General features: G+C 36.9%; 1 protein-coding gene across 2 annotated transcripts in view; it reads left to right on the top strand.

Moving 5' to 3' along the window:
* Window positions 1-207: 207 nt before the first annotated feature.
* The window catches only part of PTER (phosphotriesterase related), a 98,798-nt gene continuing 82,469 nt past the window's right edge, over window positions 208-16,536 (top strand). For both annotated transcript variants that reach the window (XM_003771901.4, XM_023505108.2), the window contains exon 1: window positions 208-465. The gene's annotated coding sequence lies outside the window, so the exon portion shown is untranslated. The remainder of the gene's footprint in view (window positions 466-16,536) is intronic.

Genomic DNA, 16,536 nt, shown 5'->3' with positions numbered 1-16,536 from the left:
GGGTGACAGGAAGAGGCTCATATTCGTTACCGTACTTGCTCAGGTATGAAGGGGAGCTAGAGCGGCCCACAGGGCAGAAGTCCAGGTTGGGGGACCGAGGCGGCTGCTCCCGCTGATGGGGAGGGGAACGGTCCTTCTCTTGCCCTCTCCGGGCAGGCGGGGCCCAGCTGCTGCCAAAGCACCGCCTCAAAACCAGGGCGGCTGCGGGGAGGGGTGGGGAGAGGGGAGGCCTGGGCCGAGAAGGGCAGGCGGGGCCTAGCTGCTGCCCCAGCAGATGCCAGGGCCCTGCGCGGAGAAAGGCCCGGCTCCCCTCCGCCCCCAGCGGCCCAGGCTGGGTCCAGGAGACCGAGGCTGCACCAGCTGAGCTAACAGCCGGAGGGCACACGCACGGGCCCGCGCTGGGGACCAAGCTCTGGGACAGAGCTGGAGAAAGAACCCGGAGGAGGGAGAAGTAGCTCAGCTCCGGTAGGGAGGGGAGGATATCCCCGCGGCCGTCTGCCTGTCATCTTTCTCTTTCAGAGATCCGCTCCCCAAGGCTCCCTCCGGGAGGGTCCGTGGAGAGGTGGACGATCCCTAATCTCTAGAGCCCTGCAAATAATCGGGGAGCGTGGGCAGCTACAGCCCGCGGGCTTGCGGCCACTGGCCAGCCGGGCTACAGCAGGCTAGTCTCGCGCCCCTGCCAACTCCGAAGCGTCCCACAAAGCCATGCCTGTTGAAACTTGCTGGTGACAGAGCAGGCGGGAGGGGCAGGAGGCTGGCCCGCGAGAAGCGGCCACCTCCGGCTCGCGTCCTGAGTGGGAGCTACGGGCTGCTGGGGAGGGGGGCGGGGGAGCCTCCCGCCTGCCTGTCCCGAGACCTCTAAAGACCCCGGAAAACTTCTTTGCTTCTATTCCCACGTTCTAGCCTTCCATTCTCTCTTACAAACTTCAGCCACTTAAAGCTCATTCTAGCAGCCCTGACTGCCCTGTCTCAGCACCGCGAGGAAGTTTCAAGCAGTGACACTTGTGGGGACCGTTTGTAAAAATACTTCAGGCTCAAGTGATGGGAGAGAGGGGACGAGGCTTTTAGATCTATACAAACACTGACTTGTTTCAATTCTTGAAACACCTGAGAAAGAGAAAGGTGAAGAACATGTCATTCTTCTCACTTGAACTAGACTAGATCTGTCACCCACGATAAAAGTCCTGAAAGGGGAGGGAAAAAAACCCAGAACTCGATGCGGTCTGGCCTCCCTTCCAGAATTTCATTTTAAATTACATAATTGTGTTGTTCAGTCCTGACTTCATGTGTACTTGGAGTTTTTCCAAGTTGTTTGCCAATTCCTTCCTCTGCTCATTTTACAGATAAGGAAACTGAGGTAAATGGGATTAAGTGACTTGCCCAGGTCAGACAATTTAGTAAAGTGTCAGACTTGAACTGGTAAAGAAGAATCTCCCTGATTCCAAGCCAAAGACTTTATCTACTTTGTACCTCTAATTTAAGTTAAGTTTCTCTTAAATTAAGAGTTGAAAATGCAGTATTAATTGGACTATCATTTAGCCTTTGTAGGCCTCCATATTCTTATATATTTTTTTAAAAATGGCTCCTGTTAAATGGAGGAGTTGGTTAGAATTTTAAAGTCCTTTCTAAAATTCTAAAGGATCTTTGAAAAGAAATAGGCCCCTGATTTTCTTTATGGGAAGTGGAATGGTACAATTGGAGTCACTGGGGATTAGAAGATTTATGTGCTGAACCAATCTCTCCTTAACTGTTCCATGTATGACTAAGAAATTCATTTAACTTCCCCGAGTCTTAATTTCTCCATCTGTGAAATGGAACTGGTCTCCATGATATGTACAATTGCACATTCTAAATCCTATGATGGTTTAAAGATATTTTTGGCCAGTTAATAAGGCTGCAGAATTATGAAGATGGATCTAGTTGCAAATCATCTAAAAAATGGTGGGACAAACTGTGCTCTCTCAAAACATCCCCTTCCATCCAGGGCAAAAAGAGAAAATAAAAGGAAGAAAAGTAAAAGGAATTTCTGAAAGAATACATACAATCCAATTATAGATATTATTATTAGGTAATAAGGTAGAGATCAGTGAGTCAAGCAGTGAGAAAAACCTACATAGATATTCTCAAAACTCAGATGGATCTATAATATATGGACATTCCCTCCAACATGCACATTGTAACTTACTCATGCCTTCTAGATGGATTGGACTTTCCTCACTGATGGTTCCATAAATTTGTCAAAAGGAAGACACTCAACATGGAGACCTTCCTCAAGTTCTCTTGATCTAAAGATATCCATGGAGTTTAAGGGTTGTCCATGGGTTTATGGTTTTATTCATTTTCCTGTCCACACAGACTTTTCACAAACATTGAAGCTTAAAGGGGCCTTTGAGATTGTCAGTTCAATCCCCTCACATTGAAGATGGGTAAACCGAGGGTCAGAGAGGTAGTGACTTGCCCTTAGTCCCATAGCTAATTATTAACTAAACTAGGACTAAAACATCTGCCTCAGATCCTATTAGATTGCCTTACCTTTATTTAAGAAAAGGAAAAGAAAGGTGTTTGAATCTGAACTTCAGGGAATGTGCCTGCCTCTACAGTATTCCCCACGCTAGTCCAGGCAGCAGGGTCATTGTTACAATCAAACGTTCATTGTTGTTATTCAGGGGTGGTCTTAAAGAGTCAGAAGTTAATGTATGTGGATATACTTTGAAACCGTCAAGTGCTAAAGAAATAAGCTTTAAAAAAATTCCATCATGAATACAGTTAGCATCCAATTACTTGATATGATCTATTGGACAGCCTTGGGAGAGAATATTACATTCAGAACTGCTGACCTTTATCAAGACTTTAGGAAAACATTCACCTTTGCTTTGGTAACTTTAAAAGTTACTGGAGAGTAACTGATTGATTCTCCCTTTAAAAGTCTGTTAAGCTTTACAAAGCATTCAGCAAGTTTTGATGCAATGTTTGACATTGCTGATGGAGCAAATATCCCCAAGTCCCATAAAACTTGAGGCTGATTAAAGATTGCCTTGTTCTGAGATTCCTTCTGTAAAGTCTTCTTCTGTTCTCCACATCACTTCTTTTTAGTCTGCTGCCAATGACATCGGTTTTTTCCTAAGCCTGCAAAACTTTAGCAATCTGTATATTCTGGGTGAATAGGCCCTCCCACCAGTGATGAGAGCCCTTCTTTCCCTTAGTCTTCTGACAAAGTTGAGTCCAGACCCTTAAATAAAATAAAAGGATTGAACTGGGTCATCTCTAAGGTTCCTACCAATATTAAATTCTCTGATTCATTACCCAGTCTTCCAGAGATGACCCTCTTAGACTATAGATTGGGACACAGATGGGGGGAAAATTTTCTCACAGGGCTGGTACTTAAAATCTTGGCACTTGTTAGGTGCTGACCAAATTTTCTTCTCTATTGAGATGACCTGAGATCTCAGGGTCACCTCCACACCACAATGAGTCAACAGAGTAGGACTTTGGAGGAGATATTTTTCTACAAGAATAAAGGACCTGTCATTTCATCAACATTTCTTCCTGGAGGAAACTTATTCCAAAATCCTTTATGCTGTGGTTAGGTGCTTTGAAGACGGTAACAGCTAGTAAGAAGTCAAGAAATATTTATCAAGTATTTACTATGCATTGGCACTATATAGGCAGGAGAGACAAGAAAAATTCTGCCTTCAAAAATAGTTCTCAAAAAGTTAAATAAAATTTTAATAGTTAAAGCAGAAGGTACATGTATATAATAATTGTCAGATACGTTCAAAGCCCAGGTTTTTCTGATCGAGTCCCAGATATTGCCTTGTTTCATTGCTAATAAAAAATGAAAATTGTTTATTGCAACATGGTTCCATGAAATGTTGAATTTGAAGTCAGAGGACCCAAGTTCAAATTCTAGCTTGTCAAATACACTTTGGACGTGTTACAACCTTTCTCCGCCAATTCCTCGCCTGTATAATGAAGGAGTTAGAACAGAGGACAAGGTTCCTTCTGATTCAAAAATCAACAATCTATGATAATACAAAATTACTTGTCAAGATAGCTCCAAATGGTACTATATGACTTACAGATGGGGGATTCATTTCAAGGGTTTTTCTGGTCGAAATCTCTTTACGTTTTCAGCAGAGTAAGGCAAGTCTCTTCCTCTGGTAGGTATTTTCTTTAGACTGTTCTCAAATTTGAGTATGGCATTGAGGTTGTCATTTTGACAACAGAAAAATGATCTTTGGATTTTTAGTTCAAATATTCAGGAGCCTTTGGATGGAAGGTTGTCTATGGATGTTAACTGGGGTTATTAAAGTTTCCTTTACGATTGATGGGTCAGCAGGTATACATTTCCCAGCATATTGCAAACAGTCGTCAAACTGGTAGCAAAGAAGGCACTTAATTGTTTAATTACCTTTTTAAAGTATATTCAATATAAGTGAATGGGAGAAACAAAAGCTCAGTACCCAGGAATAAGCAAGAATTGGGATTTTGAGTTATTTTACGCACCACAAATCATGCTACCACTTTCCCCTTTCCCAAGTTAGTCAATGTAGTTGGATACTCATGGGTGCTATTGAGAAGTTATTCATTGCAGATTTTTTTTTCAAAAATTGCTTCTCAAATATAATTTTTGTCTTCAAGGAATATTTGAGGGAAGTTATACATGCTTATTGCAGTTTTTCACATGTAAGCAACAGAAGATAGTTTAAAATCCAGCTTTCTGGGTATCATGGTGAGACCCAAGGGTATCTCAAATCCTGAGGATATAATATTCATTCTTCTACTGCGACTTAAACAGAAATGCAATGAGGCAAGTTCTGCTGTGGGCAAAATCTTGTTGACTCCTGGGGGAAACTGACAGTTAAAAAAAACAGACTCCCTTTAGGTTGGCATTCAGAGTTTTCACCTCCTTTTAGTCTGATGAGTAGTGTAATGATGTTAAATCCTTTAGACTGTGGAAGATTTTTTTTCTATGTATGGAGGGCAAAATTGTCTGGATACTTTGACATGAGTACTGATGGATTCAGCACTGTTGTGATGACTTTGGTTATTCTTAGAGCGAGAACTAAAGAATTGATCTGTAAACACTTAAAAAAAAAAAAAGATTTTTTTTTTATAAAGATGATCTGTCATTGTTTCCCATCTTGAATCTCTGCATATTAAGTTGACAGTCACTTACTTACTAGTTCTTCATTCTGTGATCCACAGAATTCTCCTTATCAGCTTTTCTTTCTTAGCCCTCTCCTATTTACAGAGGTTGTTTTTCTGAGTTGTATATAGTCAAGCATTTAGCCAGCTTTTTACCAAGACTGTTGAAATAGTAATTACCATCTCCTTCTACAAAATCCAGAATAATAACTGCTTATCTTGCGCAACTTAATTGGATAATTATTTACTGTTTTGCAGTATTTAGAGTAGAATGCTGGTAAATATTGTGGTTAATAATGCTATTCTCTATAATTTATAGTCCACTGCTACTGCTAAGTCTTCTCTAGTATTGTTTTCTAAGATTGTTTTCTTGGTCCCTTTTCATAGTCTGCTTTTCCAGAATGTAATCATTTACAGTTAGGAAAGCATTTGTTCAAGTAAATTGTAGCCTATTATAGTGGATAGAGTACTGGTCCTGGACAGAGAAAGACCTAATATTTGTTAAAACTCAGCTCAGATATCTCCTACATGAAGCTGTTCTTGTCTGAAGCTTCTAATAACTCATGCAATAGTCCTCCTTATTTATTTTGTATATTGAGAGACCAATGTGATAACCTGGCTAGAGAAATGGCTTAAAGGCTGATCTTATTAAGTGATACTTAAATTAGTGCTACTATAGAATAATACTCGTGGATATGATATGTGCATATATAATTGTATGTATATATACATGTTTACATAAATATACTATGATACAACTATATGTATATAATTTATTGTGTGTACACATACTTATATGCATGCATCCTATATAAGTATATAAATATACAAGCACATATATGTGTGTATATATGAATGAAAAGAGAAACTATGCTTTCCATGGTTTTCTTGAGTAACAAGACTTCAACCAGTCCCCAAAACAATTATTCCCCCAAAAGTAGTATTAGTCTAGAGATTTTTTTTTTTTTTTTGCAGGCCCTTTCAACATTCTATGGGTCAATTCAGCATGAATCTGGGACCTCCCAAAGGGATTAAAGAATTGTTTCTGTAATTTGGATTAGAGGCCCTTTTTGATAGCTCTAAGCCCTCCACTATGAATCCTTGTTGGTAATGGACCTTAATTGCAACCTTCTCCTCTGCCAACTTCACCCCTCCCCTTTTACTTATTTATTTCATTGATCTCATGCTGTTTCAGTAGAATCAGAAAATAGGGAATGGAGGAAATGGGATGTGATTACCCTGTGACTCAAATTTATCAGTACATATCATAGGATTTAGCTGGACTGGACCTTAGGGATCATCTCATGTAATGTTCATCATTTTACAGCTAAGAGAGCGAAGACCCCAAGAAAAGAGGCTTGTCCAAGATAAGTCACTGAGCCAGGATTGGAACCCAGTCCCTCTTCACTGTGCCATATTACATATCCATTTAGGAGGCATTTCAATAGGATACTTGGTTCTTTACCTTCCAAGAACTTCCTAGTATTGTTAAATTGTGCCCATTGTAGAAGGCTAAATGGACTTCCTAGCAATGTAATTCCATATCTCTTCTTGATGTATTTCACAACTTGGAGGCTCATCAGTTTAAAGTTAAAAGGGGACCTTATAGGCCAAGTGTCAAACCTGCTGCTTGCTATACTCCCAAGTGCAGCCCAAATTTAAATATAATTGGGAAATATTTAACAAATAAATGAAAACTAAAATAAACTTAAATAAATGCATACCTAAAAAGGCATTTTGTTCAGTCATGTCCACCCCTTTATGACCCCATTTTGGGTTTGCCAAGAACACCCTAAAAGAGGTCACAAAGAAGTGGGCATGACTGAAAACTACAAACAGCCACCATTCCCAAAATACAATAAAACATAGATAGCATTTCATTGTAATACTAAGTCAACATGCCGTCTACAGGGATCCAATTTACAAAATTGCTCCATGGTCCAATTTCTATTCCATACTTGGCCATTTACTGTTGATATACAAATGTTGTACATTTTAATGTTCAACAATTTAATGTACAAAAAATGTGCAAAATGTACATTTTAAAGCATCATACAAATGTCATTAGCTTGTTAATTAGGGCTTTCAAAATTGCTTGAACTAGTATTATACAATGTGGAAGTGAATCTTTCTAACACTGATGTTGATAAAAGCTTATCAAAAGCAAAACAAAATTATCTGTGTTCATTATTAACAAATATCTTTTTAATATAAAATATACATTACATTAACAAATTTTAATTGTTAATAGCTAGCCTTTTTCTAGTTCTGAACTTTGTAAATTGCTTTATTTACTCATTTGAACCTCATAATTTAATGAAGTAGTTGTATTATTGTCCCTATTTTACAGATGGGAAACTGAGGCTGAGCTGGGTTAAATCACCTTCTTTAGGTCACACAGCTACCAAGTGGTTTGCACAGGATTTGAATTCAGGTTTTCCTCACTGTAAAACTCAACACTATCCATTATGGCATGTAGTTGACTGTTTACTGCCCAGTAACGATTTTGTGTCCCTATATTCCAAGCCAGATGTTCCAAGTTTAAAAATATATTCCTCTGAGGATTTCAAACTGTCACTAATTCTAGATTCTCTCTTATTTAATCTATTGAATCTCAGACTTATAACTGTACTGAAGAAAGCAATCTAGCTTTTGGTTTAATCTGCACTTTTCAAACTTGAGCTATTTATTAAGGTTCCAGAGGAGTCAAAAGGATTAATTCCAGGACATCTTTTCTTTTTGACAAGGCTTGGCTAGGATCTGATGAGAACTGAAAGGGTTTATATGTTATGCCTATGATCTATAACAATATTCTGTGCAGCCATTTTTCCTTCATTTTTGCTTGTGAATTAGTAAAAGTTGAAGGAAAAAACTTTAATTGAATTTGCATCATGTAATGTACCTTTCCATTGCTTATGGAAATCCCATTAAACACAAAGTTTTGATAATATCATTATACAATATGTAAGAACTAAAACATTCTATTCCATTCTTACTCAATTTACAAAATATAATTATTCACATTTATATAGGATTTAAAGTTTACAAAATATATGATTACATGATTATAAAGTAGGTATTGTAATCATGAAGCTATCCTAATGCAAATCAGGTTAGGCAATGGTACTATGGTCTCTTAAGTCTCATTATTCTTGTCCAGTGGGTCTTAACCTTTTCCTGAATGTCCTAGACCTCTTTTGCAGTGTCTGGTAAGATGGGTGAGGGTCCCTTCTTGGGATGTTTTTAATGCATAAAATACATAGGATTTTTTTTAACCAAATTACATAGATATTTAGTTATCAAACTATGTTCTTAACTTGGAATCCATGAACTTTTTTAATCAAAAAGTCCATCAAAACAGTAAATTAATAGAGACCTTAAAACTATTTTCAAAATATATTTTCTATATATATACACAATATAGAGATTTACTATTTGTAAAATAAATAATAACTTACATCTTCACATAGCACCTGAACAGTTACAAAGTATTTTAGGGATATTAATATCATTTAAGGCTCATAACAATACTATGAAATAAGTACTATAGATCAGATCAAAAATGAAGAATCAGGAAAAGAATTAACTAAAATTTTCCAATATGGGAAGAGCAGTTAAAGTAGTTATTAGTATTTTCCAGTAATGTTTCCCACATATATATATATATATATATATATATACACATACACACTTGCTTTATATATATTTGCTTAATATATACACACACACACATATATTTGCTTAATATATATAGCTTTAGATATATTTACATATATTAGCAATGCTCTCTTATTTTTCTCCTAATTTACCTTCCCATTTGTTTGCAGAGATCTCATTGCCATCAAAAGGAAGTAAATTAATAAGTAGCAGGGGGCATTCAAGACCTCTCCATCCTCCATATTCATATATCAGCTGTCTGAAACACCTGTAATTAGAGAAGGTCTAATATATCTCTTCCTTAGGGGGGCAGGTAAATCAGTGGATAGATCACGGGACTAGGAATCTAGGAAAGAACCAAGTTCAACTTGAATCTCAGACACATATTAGCTGTGTGAGCCTGGACATATCACCTCTACTTGCCTTCACTTTCCTCAATTGCAAAATGGGGCTAATACAGGCAAACTGAAGATATTGTGAGTTTGTTTCCAGATCACTGCAATAAGGCAAATATCACACTAGAGTGAGTCACAATTTTTTTGATTTTCTAGTGCATATAAAAGTCATCTTTACCCTAGGCAGTAGTTTGTTAGCTGTGCAATAGTATTATGGCTAAAAATATGTACATATCCTAATTTAAAAATACTTTATGGTTAAAAAAAAAAAAAGTGTTAACCATCTTTAGTCTTCAGCCATTTTTTTTCCTGGTGGAAGATCTTGCTTTAATGTTGATGGCTGCTGATTGATCAGGGTGATGATTGGTAAAGGCTTGGGTGACTATGGCGATTTCTGAAATTAGACAGCAATGAAATTTGCCACATCAATTGACTTTTCCTTTCAGGAAAGCAGAGCTGTTTTATAACATTTTACCCATGCTAGAACTTCTTTCAAAATTGGAGTCAATCCTCTCAAATCCTGCCACTGCTTAATCAACCAAGTTTATACAATGTTCTTCAGTATTGTCTTAGGGAATATAGACTGGAGGCTAGGGAAAGAGATGTGTCAAACAGCCAGTTGGTGGAACAGTCAAACACAGATTTATCTATTAAATTCACTGTCTTGTATGGGCAAGGTTCATTGCAACCAAAAACAATTACAATAGTAACATCACAGATCCCTTATCACACAGACCACCATATCAGATATGATAATGCAAAAGTTTAAAATATTGCCACAATTATCCAAATGTGACACAGAAACATGATGTGAATGCACAATGTCAGAAAAATGGCTCTGGTAGACTTGTTTTATGCAGGGATACTACAAACCCTCACTTTCTGTTTTAAAAAAAAAGTAAAAATAAATAATAATAATAATAAAAGAAAGAAAAACAAAACAAAAGGCCGCTAGGTGGAACAGTGGATAGAGCACCAGCCCTAAAGTCAGGAGGACCTGTCTGGTCTCAGACACTTACACTTCCTAGCTGTGTGATCCTGGGCAAGTCACTTAATTCCAATTGTCTGGGGGGGAGGGAAGCAATATCTGTAGGGGAAGGAGAGGAAGAACAATAATGGTATTTACCTCCCTGGATTGTTGTGAGTATCAGATAAGATATTTGTAAAGTACTTTGTTATCCTTAAAGCTTGATTATATAAATGCTGATTATTAATGAAAGTTGATAATGATTGTTCATGTAAGGACTGTATTGACTACATCGATGCATTAAACAAATATTTAGTAAATGTCTGTATATTGTATACAATATAACTATATTATGATTTTCTTTTGCAGGAAATTACTTAACCTTAACCTTTTTTGTGTTATGGACCCCTATGGCAATCAAAATGAAGTCTATGAACTTTCAGAATCATGTTTTTAAATGTCTGAAATAAAATATATAGGATTAAAAATGAAACAAATTATATTGAAATGGTGATCAAAATATATATTTTGGGAGCAGCTAGATGGTGCAGTGGATAGAGCAGCCTGAAGTTAGGAGGGTCTGAGTTTAAATCCAGCTTAGACACTTAATATTTCCTAGCTGTGACCCTGGGCAAATCACTTAATCGCAATTGCCTCAGCAAAAATAAATAAATAAATGAATATATTTTTAAAGCTCATGGATTGCATGTTCACAACTGCCTACTTTATTAAATAACTCACTTTATCAAACACTATCAGAACAGCTTTCTATTGACATAAGAACACTAAAATAATATAGAAGAAAATCTATTTTCCTAAATTAATTCAACACACACTTTACAGCAAAGATAGAATCATTGTGAATACTGATAAGCACCAATATGCCAAGTCTTTAATTTCCAACTTGTGACTACATTTCGAGGGGTAGCTAATGATAATAAAACTTGTCAAGCCTAAATGAAATAAAACACATTAATCTCAATTCATTACAGAAGAGGCTACATTTAAGTAATCCTGACAATTATACGAATTCAGTAATGGGGAATTTAAATTTATAAAAATTCAATGAGAGAATCAGGAAATTCTTGATACCAGGTATCCCAGACCTGAAAAATTACAAGTAACCACTGAAATAGTAGGAACAGCTTATACTGTTTATGTAATAGGGATATTGCTTCACACCCAGTTTCTAAAAGTAGTTCTTCCCAGCACTTAGAGGGCTTGTCTTGTCTTTGTGTTCCAATTGAGCCATTGAAAGAATCATTATTGACTATTTTATAGGTAAAAAAAAAAATTGAACCAAAAAAAAGTTTCTAAGTTGTTCTCATTCAGTGTTCAGAAAGGAACAATAAGCCATCATTATATCTCATCACACTTCAGAATGGTATGATTTATCCAATGTAAGAATGTTGGCAGGTATTTAATAGTACAAGAAAGGTTGCCATCTGCTTTCTGGGAAAGAGTACCTGAAATGCTTTTCATGATCATTCAAGCCTTCCTCCCCACTTCCCAATCACCTTAAGCAAATCTAAAACCCTAATTTATTGTCAGATTTAAATTTGGATGCAACCTAGCTCTTAATTTTTAAAAAAAATGATAACTATTGATGATTATTTTCAGAGAAAAGTATAATAATGTGAAATTCAGGGATAATTACCCCAGGGAAGTATCAAGGAAATAGTGTCTCTGGTGTAAGGAATTCTCTAATCTTCCCCACAGGACTAGGAAATTCATCATTGATTAAATGTAAGAGGGTTTTATGTGTGGTGGTTTAAACCAAAAAATATGATACTTGTGGCTATATTCCAGCATAGGGTCTAAGTAAAGATGATTTGGTTAGAACCTGTCTATTATAGGGTTGTAATAATAAAAAATGCAGGGCTCCTCTAACTTTTTTTCATGAGAAGGGGAGAAGAATTAGAACAGAGAGAAAGCCACAGGGAACTATCCTTCTCATACCTTCCTTGATCATAGACTAATTCTTGTTTCTAGTATTTTGTCTGTGGGCAGAGGCTAGCCTAATTAATCCCTTTGTATCCTAGTATTTTTGTCTGCCTTCCTTTTTCTTAGCATCACTCAATGAGTTAGTCAATAAGCATTTAAAACCATGTGCTGTTGGGTACCTCTAATCCCTCATATAAGGGAGATTGAGGCTGGTGGATCTCTTTAGCTCCAGAATTCTGAGCTGAACTGGAGACCAATTGGGTATCCCAATTAAGTCTGGCACAAATATGGCAAGCCTCGGAAGCAAGGACAACCAAGGTGCCTAAAAAGAAGAAAAGTTGCTTCCATTTGGAAATGGAGCAGGTCAAAACTTCCATGCCAATCTGTAATGGGATTGGGCTAATAAATGGGTGCTGCATTTGCAGCCTGAATTAGCTAGGAAAACCTTATATGGGCAGGAAGGGGAGAAGGATAAAGAGGAAAAGGAAAAAGGAGGAGGGAGTCAAGGAGAGAAAGAGAAGGGATCAAAAGAGAGAAAGGAAGATGAGGGACAGAAAGAAAAAGAGGGAGAGAGGAAAAAAGGAAAGGGGAAGGAGGAGACGTCAAATGAAATATCTATAAAACATTTAGCACAATGCCTAACACATACTAGGAACTTAATAAATTCTCCTGCCCCTCTTTCCCAATACAAACACAATAACTGAATAGTTTTTGTTATTCTAGAGATGCTGTCTAGAACACCTAAGGAAAATCAAAAATCTCTGACTTTCTGAAGTTTACGAAATCATCCTCTGCTAAAAGGGGAAGCCAAAATTCTTCTCCTCTTCCTTCAAAGAATTCCCAAGCCAATTCTGACTGGTCTGCTTCCGGACTGTAAAGCTTCTCAAATGTTAAAGCTGGCAATGGCTTACTATTTTATACAAGACCAGTGAGTTCTCCCTTAAGTCTTTTAGCCTATCCCAATAAACTTTTTTGCATCATTTAATTTTTATCCAATGGCTTTCACTCCTTCCAAATTGTTTAAAGCCTTGTTCCACCTGTTTTCATGGCTTCAATTGATTGATTGCTTCAACAGAGGTATTCTCCCCTGATTTAAGTGGTTAGTTTAAATGGTGCAATTGGTTGCTCTGAATAATCTCAACTTTTAACAAGATCACAAGATTTAGAAATAGAAGTGACTTTAGTAACTTAGTACAACTCTTTCTTTTGTTCAGATAAGGAAACTGAGGCTTAGAGAAGTCAGGTACCCCATAGTAATACCATGAGACCCATCATGATTTAAACCCATGTGTTCCAAATCAGTATTCCTTCTACTATTACATCAAGCTTTCTGAGCATATGAGCTTAAGTAAGGGCTAGGGTGACCCTTTCATAACTAATAATTTGTATATGACTGATGTTTGTTTTACCCTTTTTAAGAGTTTTGATATTATGCTTTCATCCTTTTTTCACTGCCATGGGCAACTCCAAACCAACAGGCCGTCACCAAGCTCATACCCCAAATCTCTCCAGCTTGATGGTTTTCTGCCAAAATCTGCTCTCTGTTGGTATAACTATTGGTGCCAAACAAAGTGCTGTACTTAATGAATTTTCTAAATAATTAATTATAGAACATTTATACAAGAAATTCATGTTCTTTATGATACCTTCTTTTAATTACCCACCTTTACCTCCTGCACTCCCAAGGGCATTTATACACTTTTGTGTCCTATTCACTCAGAACAGGATGAATTTACATTCACTTGTCTTGCATCTATATATTCCAATTACCCAAGTAGATTGTAAACTTCCTGAAGGAGTAACCATTTCTTTTGCATAGCCCCCTTGTTCTATGATTGCTCTAATTCACTCATATTTTGTGATTCTTGAGTAAAAGAAACGGTTTCTTATGCTCAAGAGAAGGAAGTATTGACACCTTTATTTCTGAATGTGCTGTCTCTTTGAGGGATGAAAGGCAGACAGGCCAGGTAGATGTTGAACATTTTCCAATGCTTTCATTCACAACAGTATCAACCTTGTGTGCAATTAATCTTATACAGTAATGCTGTGACAATGAGATGATTTCTCCAGAGAATCTATGCTAATACTATTAAAATGCTCTTACAATGTCAAAATGATTGCAGTGAAAGCGTGTGGGGACTGTGCTTATGTGATTATGATATTATAGTGATGTGCGATTACCATAGGAAACAACTAATTCAACTCCATAGAGACTTGCATTATGAAGCCATTATAGCATGAGATTATAACGACACAATAACTTCATGCAAACTCGTGATGTGAAAACTAAGAGCTCATTTGAATGCAAATGGTATTTCCATTAAAAAGTAATTAAACACAGAAAACCCTGCTTGTTAAATCTGAGGCAGAGACATAGAATCCAAAAGTGAAAATGGTAAGTTAAGACCACTTTAAGAAAAGGTTATCCAACTGCTTCCAGCTCTGATGTCCTGGGGTTCTTGTAGTCCATACAGGGAAGGTAGGTGAGAGATAGGAAGGTCTTATTGTACTAGGAAGCAGGATGCCTTGGTTGGATCCTTCTTTAAAAGTTATTAGCTGTGGTAGAACCTTGAACCTTTTAATCTACACATGATTTCATTGATATGTAGGATTCTAAGTAAGGAAACTCTGGCAATATAAATCAGTGCATGCTTTGAAATTTATTATCTGAATAAGGTACCTGGGGCAATAAAAAGTAAAATCAATTTTCTAAGGTCACACAGCTAGTATTTTCTGAGTCCTAGGTCTTTCTTGTACTTGCGTCTCTAGCCACTACGCCATACTGTTTCCCAGCTAAGTTTTTGCTATCACTCAGTCATTTCAATTGTGTCTGACTCTTGGTGATTCCATTTGGAGTTTTCTTGGCAAAGATACTGGAGTGGTCTTCCATTTCTTTCTCCAGCTCATTTTAGAGATGAGGAAACTGAGGTAAACCTGGTGAAATTATTTGCCCAGGGTTACACAGCTAGTAAATGTCTAAAGACAGACTTGACGTTGTGAACATGAATCTTTCTGATCCTAAAACCAGTATTCTATTTAATATACTACCTAGTTACCCCTATTCTACTAATTTCTATTCTATTCCATTCAATTAATTTCAATTTAATTCTATTCTATTAAAGTCTGATACAATTTATAATTCTAGAGCACAAGGACTATTTCATTTTTGTCACTGTCAAACAAAATGTCATATTCAGTAGGTGCTCAACATACACTCATTGTAGTGAACAAACATTTATCAAACCCCTACTATATGCCAGCTAGCTAGTGCATAGAGTGCTGGGTCTATGATCAGAAAGACTCATCTTACTGAGTTCAAATCTGGTCTCAGACACTTACTAGCTGGGTGACTCTTGGCAAGTAATTTCGTCAGGTTTGCCTCTGTTTCCACCTCTGTAAAATGAACTAGAGGAGGAAATGGCAAACCACTTCAATATCTTTGCCAACAGAATCCCAGATGGGTTCACAAAAAATCAGACAAAACTGAAACAACTGAACAACAAAAGTGGATAGAGAAACAGTGCACTAGAATGATGACCTCTTGGTAGGTCCCTTCTAATTCTAAATAAGAGGAGATCCTATTATCAGTGGGAAATTCCTGATTTCACTGTAAATTTCATTTATTAAGGAGTTCTAAAAGGGTTAAACCTGAAATCTGGTGATGGGAATGTTGAAATAGAAAAATCATCTCTATATACCTCAATTCTTTTATCTGCAGGATAAAAATAATAATCATTTACCTTCCTCAGGGCAAGGGTATCTCAGAGTCTTTTTGTACTGGAAGGTGAGGATTTCACCTGATGGATTGATTTATTAAGTGGATCACTGTAAGTCAGATAACTGTGCTAAACCAATTGAACAATTTTAGCCACCAGTGATTAAATCTGAACAGGAAGGCTCACTTTGTATCTTCTACAGGGATTTTGATGTTTAGAATTTTACGTTAGATTTAAATCAGTGAAAACTATTAGAGTATGTGCTATTCCTAGAGTCAAGAAAATCTGGATTCAAATTCTGTGGGATCCTCAACAAATAATTTAATTTCTCTGAGACTTGGTTTTCTCATATATAAATGTATATCATAATGCCCATAGGTCCTTCTTCACAAGGATACTGTGAAGCTTAAATAAGACAATGGACATGCAGTACTTTTAAAGAGATAGATGTTAGTTATTACTATATGTGTTTAATAATCACTTCTCATTTGGATTATAAATTGAATTGGTTCCATTTCAGTCTGCTTATCTAAAAAGTGAAAATATCAGGTCTTGAAAGACTAGATAAGCTATCCCAGAACTCTTAGTGCCATTTTAAGCTTTAACTAGAACACCTTAAATGTTCATAGCTCTCCAACTAGAAGGGGATTTCAAAGACTGTATAAGCCAACTCATTTTAGGAATCAGGAAACTGAGTCTTGGAATCATT

Source organism: Sarcophilus harrisii, chromosome 5 (assembly GCF_902635505.1).
Source record: "Sarcophilus harrisii chromosome 5, mSarHar1.11, whole genome shotgun sequence".
Lineage (NCBI taxonomy): Eukaryota > Metazoa > Chordata > Mammalia > Dasyuromorphia > Dasyuridae > Sarcophilus > Sarcophilus harrisii.
This window is presented reverse-complemented; position numbering and strand designations above follow the sequence as displayed.